This window comes from Polypterus senegalus, chromosome 3, assembly GCF_016835505.1.
Source record: "Polypterus senegalus isolate Bchr_013 chromosome 3, ASM1683550v1, whole genome shotgun sequence".
Taxonomy (NCBI): Eukaryota; Metazoa; Chordata; class Cladistia; order Polypteriformes; family Polypteridae; genus Polypterus; species Polypterus senegalus.
In genome coordinates, this window is record NC_053156.1 from 132,129,005 (window position 1) to 132,142,644 (window position 13,640).

The window sequence follows — 13,640 nt, forward strand, 5'->3', positions numbered from 1 at the left end:
TCCTAGATAATTTGTTACTCTATAAGGTCCTGGCTGTACGTGTGAAAGTGGCTTAGGTCTGTCCCTTGGGTACTATCACAGCCCTTGTGATGTTTTGGCTCCCGATTAATTACCGTGTTACTGATTTTTAAAAAACATTTTCAGTTTTTGCTCCTGTCTGCTTCTACAAATCAACTGTTTTCTCTCTGTTTATATTTTTGTATTCCTTCTTGCATATGTTCTGCCTCATCAGCTTTGATCTTTGTCTGCCTGACAATTCAGCCCCAGTTTACATTCTCCACATTGATCTTTGACCTTAACCTTCATAAGTGCTGTGGCAGTGTTCAACTTTGTATTGCTTTAATACATCATGGGGTAACTTACAGTGGAGGACTCTGTCTTATATCAAAAATGCTCCTATCAGTGAAACCAAAGGTGCAAAGGATAGTTTGTCTACCCAGTGTGACAGTATCTTTATTCTTGCAATACCTGAAAAAAGTCTTAAATATGCAAATTGCAAAGTTCACCATGAAAAATAATAATTTGTCAATACCAATAAAGAAGAGAACTTTTGAGAATTTTCTGCATTTTAGAATAATTGTGACAACATCAAAGCTATGAAATAGTACTGTTCTGTATATTGTATTGTATTGTATTGTATTGACCCCCTACGTTTTACACCCACTGCACGCCCAACCTACCTGGAAAGGGGTCTCTCTTTGAACTGCCTTTCCCGAGGTTTCTTCCATTTTTCCCTACAAGGTTTTTATTGGGAGTTTTTCCTTGTCTTCTCAGAGAGTCAAGGCTGGGGGGCTGTCAAAAGGTAGGGCCTGTTAAAGCCCATTGTAGGGCCTGTTAAAGCCCATTGCGGCACTTCCTGTGTGATTTTGGGCTATACAAAAATAAACTGTATTGTATTGTATTGTATTATTGTACATACAATATTATGCAGTGACAAAAAGGTTTTACATAAATCAAAACTATTTTATTTTTTAAATTCTTCAAAGTAGTGACTCTTACACCCAAGCTAACTTATTGCAACACAACTAATTGGTCTAAATGCATTACCAAGCAAGAAATTAAAAAAGTTGACCTTTAAAGAGGCATATTTTCTAACTCTAAAATTCACTACATTTCTAAAAGAAAACAACTTGTTTGTGGGGCATTTCAAAAAATATTTTTAACTTGAAATGTTCGTTTTTGATAGAAATTGATACATAGGCATGAAGTGCACTATTTGTATTAGACTTTGAAGCAAATTTCAGGTATTTAAGTATAAACCTTTTATGATTATAAAAAAATACAGTACATTCAATTAGGTGTGTCCAAACTGTACATACAAGGCTTTAGTTAAAAAATAAAAAAGGGATGAATCAAATTCACACCTCTAAAATTGTGAAACAAAGAGTTACAGAGTTGAATTAAAAAAATGTTAAAACAATGTATCAGGAAGATGCTGAATCCTCAGGTCAGCTCTGGCTCTGGGTATTTTTACCCGGTTCCCTGGATTCATACTGGCAATGTTCCACATGGCAACTTCAACTATCAGCTGCATATCTCTTCCCTGGTTTTAGACTGTCACACAAAGACACAAAATGTCAAAGCTAAAGGTCAAACATAATTCTTCAGATAATGCAAAACACATGCCATTTTACTGTAACTTCAAATGGACTCATATAACTGTAGTCATCATTATAGACATTGAGTCAAACAACAGTTAATATAACACAACCTTCTTCAGCATAAGGAATAGACTAATACAGTCCAGATGATGAGACCAACTAAACACGCTTTCCTAAATAATAATAATAATGATAATAATAATAATAAAACACTTTTCTATATTTATTCAGATTTATTTCCTCCCACTTCCCCAAGATAAACATTAGATTAACAGGTATTTCAAAACTGTCCCTGTGTGCATGTGTGTGTGAATAGACCCTAAAATAGACTGGTACATCATCCATCGTTGGTTTCCAAGTTATGCTTGAAGGATAGGCTCCTGCTTCCCATGATATTGAATTGTATTTGCTGATGTTTAGGATTTTATGTTCTGATTCTTGACTATAATAACATAATAACCTCTAGAATCAGGTGGTCCTTCAAATGGGACAAAAACAATAGCTAAGATATTTATCTGGAATTCTTAGTGAATGTTTATTATGTTTTCAGCATTGCCAATATTGTATTTATTTATATTATCAATTAATGATAAGGCAACATTTTGCTTTGTTTAGTAATAGAGAAAAATGCAAAAAGAAACAACTGCCCTATAATTATTGGAAAATAAAAACATTTTAAAAACATTTCCAATAGTTTAAAAATAAACATTACTTTTATTATTATTATTTATGTGCTGTATAAAAAATAATTTTATTGTGAAATGTAAGCTTACCCAGCCTTCATTAAAGTTGTAGCATCATCCTTAAATATATAATCTATACTAATAAAAGGCAAAGCCCTCACTGACTGACTGACTGACTGACTGACTGACTCACTCATCACTAATTCTCCAACTTCCCGTGTAGGTAGAAGGCTGAAATTTGGCAGGCTCATTCCTTACAGCTTACTTACAAAGGTTGAGCAGGTTTCATTTAGAAATTCTACACGTAATGGTCATAACTGGAACCTATTTTCGTCCATATACTGTAATAGACTGCAGCTCGATGGCCGTGGGATGCGGAGTTGCGTGTCACATCATCACGCCTCCACGTAATTGAGTGCCTGCCCATATAAGGTAAATATTCGCGGGTCAAGGACTGTACTTAGCATATTCATAAGTAAAAATATCTGACTCACAAACTGATGTTAATTATATTTTGTCCATTAATACTTATTAAATAATTCCAAGTAGTCTGTCTGCTTCCTTTCATAGCTTTTCCGATGGTTGTGCTGCTTCCAGGCATGTATTTTCGTATTAAAGCATTTAACCAATCACATTTCAGCCATCATTTGTTGCCAGGCAGAGAGGCTTTCACAATCCGTTGTGTAGGCACTCTAACACAGAATAAATGTCGATTAACCTGTTACTTCAACCAATCAGATTTTGAGTTGGTGTCAGTAGGGCCCTCTAGCAGGCGTACGGCAACGTCACCGTATTCAGACCCATTGACTGGATAGAAGCCGATATGAGGAACTCTACGAGGTCACTGAACGCACCGCAAGTGCTCCGAGCGTCCTCGCGTGCACTACAGCCAACTCCATGGCAGGATTCTGGACAATATTATTTGCCAGACACAGACCAGATTTCAAGAGCACGAAAATGTTTGTCACGCTCCTCGAGCCCCAGAAGTTTCGGGAATACAAGAAAAATTTCACGCATGCAGCCTTCTCCAGTTTAACACAAGAGCCACGGAGCATTTTTTGATCTGTCTCGGCTAAAACCAGAACTGACTGTAATGTATGCCATGGATGATTTTGCAGGAAAATCTCCCACTGATCTCCTTGACTTCCTTCATTAGAAAAATCTGAATGAGAGCATGGGGCAGCTGTTCACATTGGTATATTTGGCGGTGACCATTCCCGTGTACACTGCTTCTGTCGAGCAGACATTTTCAACCCTAAAGCGAATTAAAACTTATTCCAGAAATACGACAGGTCAGGTTCGACTTTCAGCAGTAGCTTCGATAGTGATAGAAAGAGACTTTTTGATGGAACTGAAGCAAACGGATAATCCGTACGACAGAGTAATTGAACTGTTTTTGAGGAAAGAGAGGAGGATGGATTTTGTTTACAAATAATCCGAATTTTTGGTGAGTAAAATGTTGCGATTTTCCTAAATAATATTGCAAGTTTATGAGTTATTATTGATGTTTTTTATGTGTGCCGCGGCTGTGGCTGCAGTAGAAAGGAACTTGCTCACCCCTGGTTTGTCTATTCAATAAAGGCATTTATTGTGGCTACAGGAGTTATCTTATATATATATATATACCCCAATCTACATACTGTCAAATAAACGAACCACATGCCATGGTGCAACACAAGAGGCTTTGCCTCTAGCGCTGATGTCTGAGGTTCAATTCCCAAGAGGGGGTGCAGTGAGTGTGTACGCCTGATGAGCCCAGAATTAGGGCGAAACACGTGCCACTCTTTGCATTATTTGACAGTAAAACTATTTTTATATATATATACATTAATCCCTCCTCGATCGCGGTGGTTGCGATCCAGAACCCCCCGCAATAGGTGAAAATCCGCGAAGTAGAAACCATATGTTTGTATCGTAATTTTTATATATTTTAAGCCCTTATAAACTCTCCCACACTGTTAACATTATTACAGCCCTCTAGACATGAAATAACACCCTTTAGTCAAAAGTTTAAACTGTGCTCCATGACAAGACAGAGATGGCAGTTCTTTCTCACAATTAAAAGAATGCAAACATATCTTCTCTTCAAAGGAGCATCGTCAGGAGCAGAGAATGTCAAAGAGAGAGAGAGCGTGAGAGAAAAGCAAACAATCAAAAAATCAATACGTGCTGTTGGGCTTTTAAGTATGCGCACCGTGATAAAGCAGCCGCAAAGAAGGGAGCAATATGAAGGTAGTCTTTCAGCATTTTTTAGAGTAGCGTCCGTATCTTCAAGGCAAACAGCCTCTGTGCAAACAGCCCCTCTGCTCGCAATTCTTTCTACATATGCAGGGCGTGATCTTAAGGACTATCTGCGAGCCGTGCTGATGGCATGCCGCGTCTCATAATATTGACTTCTACAATAAACATTATTATATATGCTTTAAATTAGTAATTCATATTTAATGAAACTTTTGCGATTTTGTCGGGGTGATTTTGGCGGCGCGCATATGTCTATCGCGCAAATGTCGGGTCACAGTTGAATTTAGTCTTTAAATTTCTGTGGTGAAGAAAAATTTATGCAATGATGACTAAATTTAACTTACATTCACACCAAACATATTTCTGTCGACTAAATAAAAATTACGTATATTTAAAATTTAAATAGAACTTGAACAGATATGATAGTTCATAATACCCACGCAGCACTAAGTGCACGTAAGAGCGGGAGTCATCTGTTTTAACAAGCAGCGTATTGCACTGATACGAAATAGCCTGCCCATTTAATTATTTAGGAATGGATAGATAAATTAAGATTTTGTACAAATAATGTTTTTTCATTTTTCTTCCTCGATGGATTCTGGTACCCCCAGCAACAGCTGCTCGCACCCCAAAGGGTATATATATATATATATGTGTGTGTGTGTATATGTATGTGTGTATATATGTAGATCTATACTAATAAAAGGCAAAACCCTCACTCACTCACTCACTCATCACTAATTCTCCAACTTCCCGTGTAGGTAGAAGGATGAAATTTGGCAGGCTCATTCCTTACAGCTTACTTACAAAAGTTGGGCAGGTTTCATTTCGAAATTCTACGAGTAACTGGAACCTATTTTTCTCCATATACTGTAATGGACGTTAGCTCGATAGCCGTGGGGGGCAGAGCTGTGTGTGACATCATCACGCCTCCAACGTAATCACGTGAACTGACTGTGACCACAGTACGCAGAAAAGAAGGAAGAGCTCCCAAAGAGCGCTGAAGAAAAACGCTGAATACTTTATTTGTGAGATATAAGTTTAATGAGAAGACACGAGGTATAAACGAGACTTTGAATCACTTTGTAACGGAGTTAAAATTGCTGTAGCGAGAAACTTTTAAGTGCCGGGTCTTAGCTAACATTAAATAAAGCCGTGGACATCGCAACATCACACAAGAGAGCAGTTCACGGGAACTGACTGAATGAACGCAGTACGAGTGATCACTTCCATGCATCAAACCTGTTCAAAAAACGCATTACACAATTGACAAGGTAGGAAAAGAATATGCTCCGAGTTGAGCTCTAAAGCTAACGTGGTCTTGTGGAAGCAACTTCGCCATGCTGCCACCAAACACTCACAGAAAAATCCACAAGTTAATACACACGCTGTCTCTAGAGTTTCTCCACATTCAATGTATTCCTCGCATCCCCTTTATACTCTAAAGGCACAAAAAACCAGCGGAGCATCTTATATGAGCAGGCAGTCAGCTAAAGAGGGGAATCAATAAATATCTATAATCGTAATAAACGAACAAAAAATAACATAAAAGCCGCGGATTAAATAAAGGAAATGGGTACCTGAACAGTAAAGTAAGTCTCGAATAGCTACACAATAACTATAAGAATTGTAATAAACGAACAATAAAACAATACAGAACCGCGAAGCAAGGAGAAACGATGGCCTTATATGGAGTTCGTTTATAAAGCAGCGGAGAAGCTGTGTGAAGGCAGCTACACAAAAAAACAGCAGAGCGCCACACTCTGAATGTATTCCTGGCATCACCGTTATTCCCTCTGATCTTCCATTTCAATTGAAATGCCTCAAATTTCCAGTAAGGCTCTGCTTCGCGATGACAATTAATAAGTCTCAGGGACACACCCTACAAAAGGTTGCCATTGATTTGAGACAACATTGCTTTCCTCCTGGACAAAACTATACGTTGCATTCTCAAAAGTAATCTCAGTGCACAGCTTGGTCATATTACAACTGGACTGCTGAACTGACAACGTTGTATACAATGAGATCCTTAACAGATAGGTATTGGTATATTTTCCCTCAGTTTTTCTTTTCTTCTTAATAAAAATTTAAAAGCAGTTCTTCATCGCTATATACAGTATATATACTGCATATGTAGATATATATGTATGTATGTATGTGTATATATATATATATATATGTAGATATGTATATATATGTGTATATATATATATGTGGATATGTATATATTGTCATGGGCGGCTGGGGGTGGAGCCCAGCCGGGACGCCCGAGGGGACCGGAGGAGGGCTGGTGCCTTCTCCTCCCACGTGGGGGCAACCGCCTTGGTTTTGTTGGTGGCCTCAGGTAAGGGCTTGGAAGCCCAACCCTCAAGAAACCTGGAGGAGTAGGAACACCCGGAAGACTTCCGGCTACACAGTTGGTGCTTCCGCCACACAGGGGTGTGTCGGCGGAAGCTCCTCAGGAAGCACCTGGAGCCCATCTGGGAGTACATAAAAGGGGCTGCCTCCCTCCAGTCAACGGCAAGAGTCAGGTGGAAGTGGACGGAGCTCGGAGGAGAGGAGTGGAGGCGGTCTGAGGACTGAGCAAGTCATTGTCGTGCGGCCAGGACTTGAAGGGGTGATTGGTGCTGCGGCACTGGATTAGTGCACTTATTTATAAATAAGTATTGTAAATAAACACGTGTGTGGTGAAACAACATGTCTGCCTGTCTGTGTCCGGGCTGTACCCCACAATATATATATATACATTGTGAACGCTGGCCCGGACACAGACAGACGGACATCGTAAGTTAACCCAACACACTTTTATTTACAATATTTACAATTATATTTTCAGTGCCTTCTGCACCGTTCCCCCAAAAGTCCAGGCCTCACAGTCCTTGTGCCGTTCTCCTGGTCACCTCCAGTCCTCTCTCCAGCTCTGTCTACTACCGCCCGACATCCACCAATGACTGGAGGGAGGCGGCCCCTCTTATAGGAACCCAGATGGGCTCCAGCTGCTTCCCGGCAATCAGTCTTAGCCACACCCCAGTGTGGCGGAAGTGCCGGCAGTGCACCCGGAAGCCGTCCGGGTGTCCCCTGTTGTCTTCCCCAGCTTCCTCAGGCACCTGAGCGCCACCTGGCGGTGGCCACGGGCCCCTACAGGGTTGGGCTTCCCGGGACCTACCTCCAGACTCGACAGCGGTGTTCCCCGTCTACTTGGGGAGTCCGGCGCGCTAGATGGCTGATCGCATTCCTGCTTTTAGGCCACTCGAGCTCGTTCAGCCTTTATCAGTGCCTGGTCCTCCTCACTCCCAGTCAGGTAAGCCCAGGTCATTTCGGCCTCGGTCATATTCTGTACCCCGCTGGTACTGGCCTTCTTTTTCCCGGTCTTCTTCCCCATCACGGTCCGAAGTAGCAGAAGGCACTCCGTAGGGGTGGGTGTTTGCACCTCCGTCCGTTGACGTGTGACTTCCTTAGGGTTGTCTGCCCACACTATATTTATTTTTTAATGCAGGTCCCCTGCCAACAGATGGCCAGAGAATCCTGCCGACTATGCCAGTGTGGCAGTAAGGGGCACTAGCGCTCCCTTGAACCCTTAGGTACCACGCCAGAAAACAGGTAAAAGTACAAGACTCTTTATTCTTCTTTTGCACAGTGCACCAAGCACCCTACACACTACTCATAAATTCAACCCACTCAACAATACTATTCTCTCCTCCTCGCCCAGACACTTCGCCCTCCTACCTCCCAACTCAGCTCACCGTCTGGGTTTTCCCAGAGTCCTTTTATACACCCTGACCCGGAGGTGTTCCTGCCCAATCAGTCCCTGATTCCTTCCGGGTCAGGGTAAACAGTCCTTTTCTTCAACCCAGAAACACGTCGTTTCTTCCTCTCATGTGACCGTGACATACTCCCGGGTTATAGGGCACAGATGAGCACATGAGCCCCCCTACAGCGACTCCCAGCGGCCTCCAAGGTATCGAGCAGGGCTGTGTATAAACACTCCACGGTCCATGATGCCCTGCTGGAAGTCGGGGCACGATCCTGCCGTCGGGAGAGCTCCTCCTGGCGGCCTGGGGGGGAGGACCTTAGTATGAAGCCGGCAGTCCTCCACAATTCCCCTCCCTTAGCGACGACTTCTGGGGCGGAGCGTCCAGCCCCGCGAGTGACGTCCTCCTCCAAGAGGATGCGTCAGCCGGACCTTGGCTGCATTGTCCTACAGCGAACCTTGGGGGAACTGTGTACCTCCTGTCCCCCCGGGGACAATGGCGCCACTCGTGGCCCGGCTGATGGCAGTTGTAACACCGGCGCTGTCCTCCTGGTTGTTTCCCTCTGCGAGACCAGAAACACCTTGGGAATTCTGTCAGTGTCATCTCCGCCCCTTTCTCTGCCAAGGGGGGTATTACAGCCGCTTGGCTGCTTTCAGCCCTTCTCTCTGCTATGTCGGGAGACCCACGTTTTCTTTTGGAGATCTCCCGCTTAATCTCGGGCTTGTGCTCAGCCTGAGGCTCTCTATGGAAAGAAGAGAGCCTCTTTGCTGTTTGCACACCCGTTACCCTCCATTTACCAGGAGTGTAACCTGTGTTAACCTTATATTTTTTCATACTTCTTCTCAAACCAAGGGGGTGCGAGGGTAAAATGAATCGGGAAGCGCTGATCAATGTAATCGGTGTACTATGAAATCATGCATTGACAGAAGTTCCCCTTTGCTTGTATTGAAAAGTGTGATTAAATGCGTGATTTTTTAACGCGTTATGGAGCATATGCATCGAAGCTTCTCAGCTCTGCTTGTGCTAAGAAAAGGAAACATTTTAAAAATAACGTAACATGACTGTCAATGCTTTTGTAAGTAGTGCCTGGAGGATTCAGTGTGGAGAAACAGTAGAGACAGCGTGTGTATTAACTTGTGGATTTTTCTGTGAGTATTTGGTGGCAGCGTCAAAGAGTCGCTTCCGTAACACTGCATTACAGTGATGGGTCGTTCTTAAACGATTCGTTCATGTTGAACGAATCTTTAATGTGACTCGGGAAGAACGGGCCGTCTCGTGGGAGTGATTTGTTCAGTCGCGCATGCGCATTTGCACAACTTCCTATAGTTTCTGTATTGGAATTGATTCACCTGTTTCGAGTCTTCGGGTTTTTTGAGTCGTTCGTTCATCACATGACAGCCCCATAAGCTTAACCAACTCAGTCTGAGCCGGAAACAGAATTGATTAGTTCATCGCTCGAGTCTTCGGGTTTGAGTCGTTCGATCATTACGTGACAGTCCCATAAGCTTAACCTATGCAGTCTGAGCCGGAAAGAGAACTGAATGAATTGACTCGAAAAAAGATTTGTTCTTTTTGCTGAACAAGACTCAAAGGTCCGAGTCGGTAAAATGATCCGAACTTCCCATCACTACTGCGTTAGCTGTGGAGCTCAGCTCAGAGCGAAATGAGGTGAATGGGAGGGGAGATGATGACGTGACTCCCCCACCCACCTTAACTGTCAATCCCCCACAAACACAGTCTCTCGGAATTTGCATAAGCACTGCCCTTCACCTGCAATTTTAACTTAGTTACAAAGTGATCAAAGCTCGCGTTTATATCCTGCGTCCTCTCATTACACTTGTATCCCGCATTACCCGTGGGCATGACAAATGCCAGCGGCAGCCTGTCTATGAACTTAATTTAAACTTTAGGTTTACACCTTGCTTTGTTTCCGAAGTAGCAGCACTCATGAATATGGTTGTATATGTCACTCGCTCGCTTCTTATTGTTTCGCTGTCTTCTCAATTATATAATGCATGTTTTCTACAGCACTTTTTGGAGCTCTTCCTGGTTTTCTACGCACTGCGTTGACAGTCAGTTCACGTAATTACGGGAGGCGTCACACGAAACTCCGCCCCCTACGGCTTTCGAGCTCAACTCCATTACAGTAAATGGAGAAAAATAGCTTCCAATTATGACCATTACGCGTAGAATTTCGAAATGAAACCTGCCCAGCTTTTGTAAGTAAGCTGTAAGGAATGAGCCTGCCAAATTTCAGCCTTTTACCCACACGGGAATTTGGAGAATTAGTGATGAGTCAGTGAGTGAGTGAGTGAGTGAGTCAGTCAGTCAGTGAGGGCTTTGCCTTTTATTAGTATAGATATATATATATATATATGTGTGTGTGTGTGTGTGTGTGTGTGTATGTATGTGTATATATATACTGTATATATATATGTATGTGTATGTGTGTATATTTATCTGTATGTATGTATATATGTATATGTGTGTGTATGTATGTATGTATATGTATGTGTGTATATATGCTGATATGTGTATATATATGTATATATGTAGATGTGTATATGTATATATATATATAGATATGTGTATGTGTAGATATGGTTATATGTATATATGTATATGTATATATGTTTATATGTGTGTGTGTCTGTGTGTGTGTGTATATATATATATGACAGCAACACTCATAACAGTGACAAAACAATTACATTGACAATCATGTTAAGTTATTTTTAAAATGTTTCCTTTTCTTTTTCATACTTCTTTAACACACTACTTCTCTGGTATGAAGCGCAGGTATTTTGCTAGTATGTATATATATATTGTGAGATATGCCAGGCCATTCATCCCAGCCAATACCCCCAGGACGCTAGATGGAGCCCTACTTGCAGCATAGAGGTGCCCTGAATGCCAGCAAGGAATCATGAACAGTGGAGTCATAATACACAGCCCTGCTGGATACCACTAGGAGTCACTGCAGGGAGGCCCAGGGATTTATATTTTCCCTAAAGCCCGGAAGTATTTCCTAGTCACAGGAATGGAAGAAATGATATACTTCTGGGCTGAAGAAAAAGAAAAGTTTTTACCTGACCTGGAAGTGTTGGATAATCACATGGACTGAGGACTCAGAAACGGGTCGAGGACTATAAAGGACTGTGGGAGATCCCGGACAGACGAGCTGAGTTGGGAGGCAGGGTGGCTAAGCGTCTGGGAGTTTGGAGGATTGGTTATTGTGTATTGTTATTGGAGAATTGTGGAGAAGAGCGTGCTTTGTGCACTTTATTATTATAATAAACAATTATTTGGACTTTTTATCTGGTGTCTGACGAGTAGTTTGAGGGTACAATTGTGCGAGAAAACCTTAATCTGTCACAATATATATATATATATATATATATATATATATATATATATATATATATATATATATATATATATATATTTATGGATTTTGTGTGTGTGTCTGTATATTTATATATGTATGTACGTGTATATATATATATATATATATATATATATATATATGACAGCAACACTTATAACAGTGACAAAACAATTACATTGACAATCATGTTACGTTATTTTCAAAATATTTCCTTTTCTTTTTCATTATTTCTTTAACACACTACTTCTCCGCTGCGAAGCGCGGGTATTTTGCTAGTCTGTGATATTAGCTAAACATTATATCATCCAAGTTAATTGGTAGCCTTTAAATCCATTCATTCCTATATGCTGAGCTACAATGTAAATCTATGATATTTCCATCATTATACAGCACTTAACTGACTCTGCATTGTATTTAAGTTAAATACTGTGACCAGGGTGGGCCATGTAAGGAGCATGAGATAGCTACTGTTTCACTAAGGTATACCATATATCCAAAACAGTTGCAATATACATTTATTCAGTCAGTTTAAAAATAACAGATAAGAGGGCTGACAGATCCTCATCATGCTGTAAATCATACTGTAAACTTTTTGCTTTTATTAGATTGGTAAAATACTTTGTATTTCTTAAAAATCTAAAATTTGATCTTTATGACAATATTTACTCTCTGTTAGTATCTTTTTGCATTTAAGCCTAAGTCTTTCAAAAGACATAGTAAATCCTACATAATAAGCCAGAGCAGCTGCAAGTTTTTATTCATGGTTTCATTTCCTGATGTATTTATTGACTTCAGGTTTTCAGAGTCAAGATTATCCTGGCAGTGTAAGGTGAAAGGTGGGAACCTAGCATGCATGGTGGAGCGCCAACATGATGAAGTATCTTAGATGAGGGAAGAGCAATTTTCAAGTTTAAGAAACCTACTCCTGCTAAGGAAGTAATCATTTTATATTAATTTGGTGCACTCTAGCTGGGGGCTTCTGGAATAATGCACAATGTAGGATAGATTGGGAATATCAAGGGAAGTCAGACTCTGCCCTGTAATAACTATGTGGGAGCAGGGAATTTGAGGAGAAAACTGTTGGGATGTTTTTTTTCCCGGGGCTGACCTGGATCCTTTAAATAGGAAGAATCAAGGGTCTAAGAAGAGGTTTCTGGAGTTTAGTCTTAGGCCCCTGTGTAAAATCCATAGATGGATTTAAATAAACATCCCCAGCTAGAATTAAATGACCTTAGAGTTGGAAGGCAGAAGATGATGGCTTATTGTTACAAGGAATGGTTGATGAATGAATGATTACTCTGGTAAATATGATTTAAATATGATATGATAGAAAGAAGGCAGAGCAGAGCCAGTATGAGTTGAAGGAGGCAAGTGGTTGCTGAATCCCTGCAGAGGAGTGTAGGCAGAGGCGCTCCAGTAGCAGGTCAACCTGTACTGATTTTGTGGGACAGTGATGATCAAGTGTTCCAGGGTTCCTGGTAGACTGAAAGAAGGTGACAGTATGAAGGAGATGGGCTTCGAACATCCCAGTGAGTACTGAAGAAGGACAGAAGTCAGTTTATGGACCGCATTCGCCAGTGTTTCAGCCCTGTTGAGTGAGCAGGGTGACAGAGGAGAGACAGAGAGAAAGAGCGCTGGGAATGCAATGCAGGAAAACTGATTTGTTTGTGTCCTCATTTGCCATCATCCATCCTTGGTTATGACTATCGATATCCTGGAAAGTGGAAGATGCCCACGGCACTCACAACAGCATGAATGGATGGATATGAAAGAATGATGTAATGCCAGGGGTGAAGCAGGCCAGCTCTCCATTCAAATTAAAAAGAGGGCAACTACTATTTTTTATGCAGGGCTACAAAGGGCTTCTCTGTTGATGATATATTTTTTCTTTACATTTCTGTCTTTAGTATTGTTGGTTTTTCTGAGTCACTGTCATGTTTGAGAAGTGAGACAGGCCTTGCTCAATGACAATATC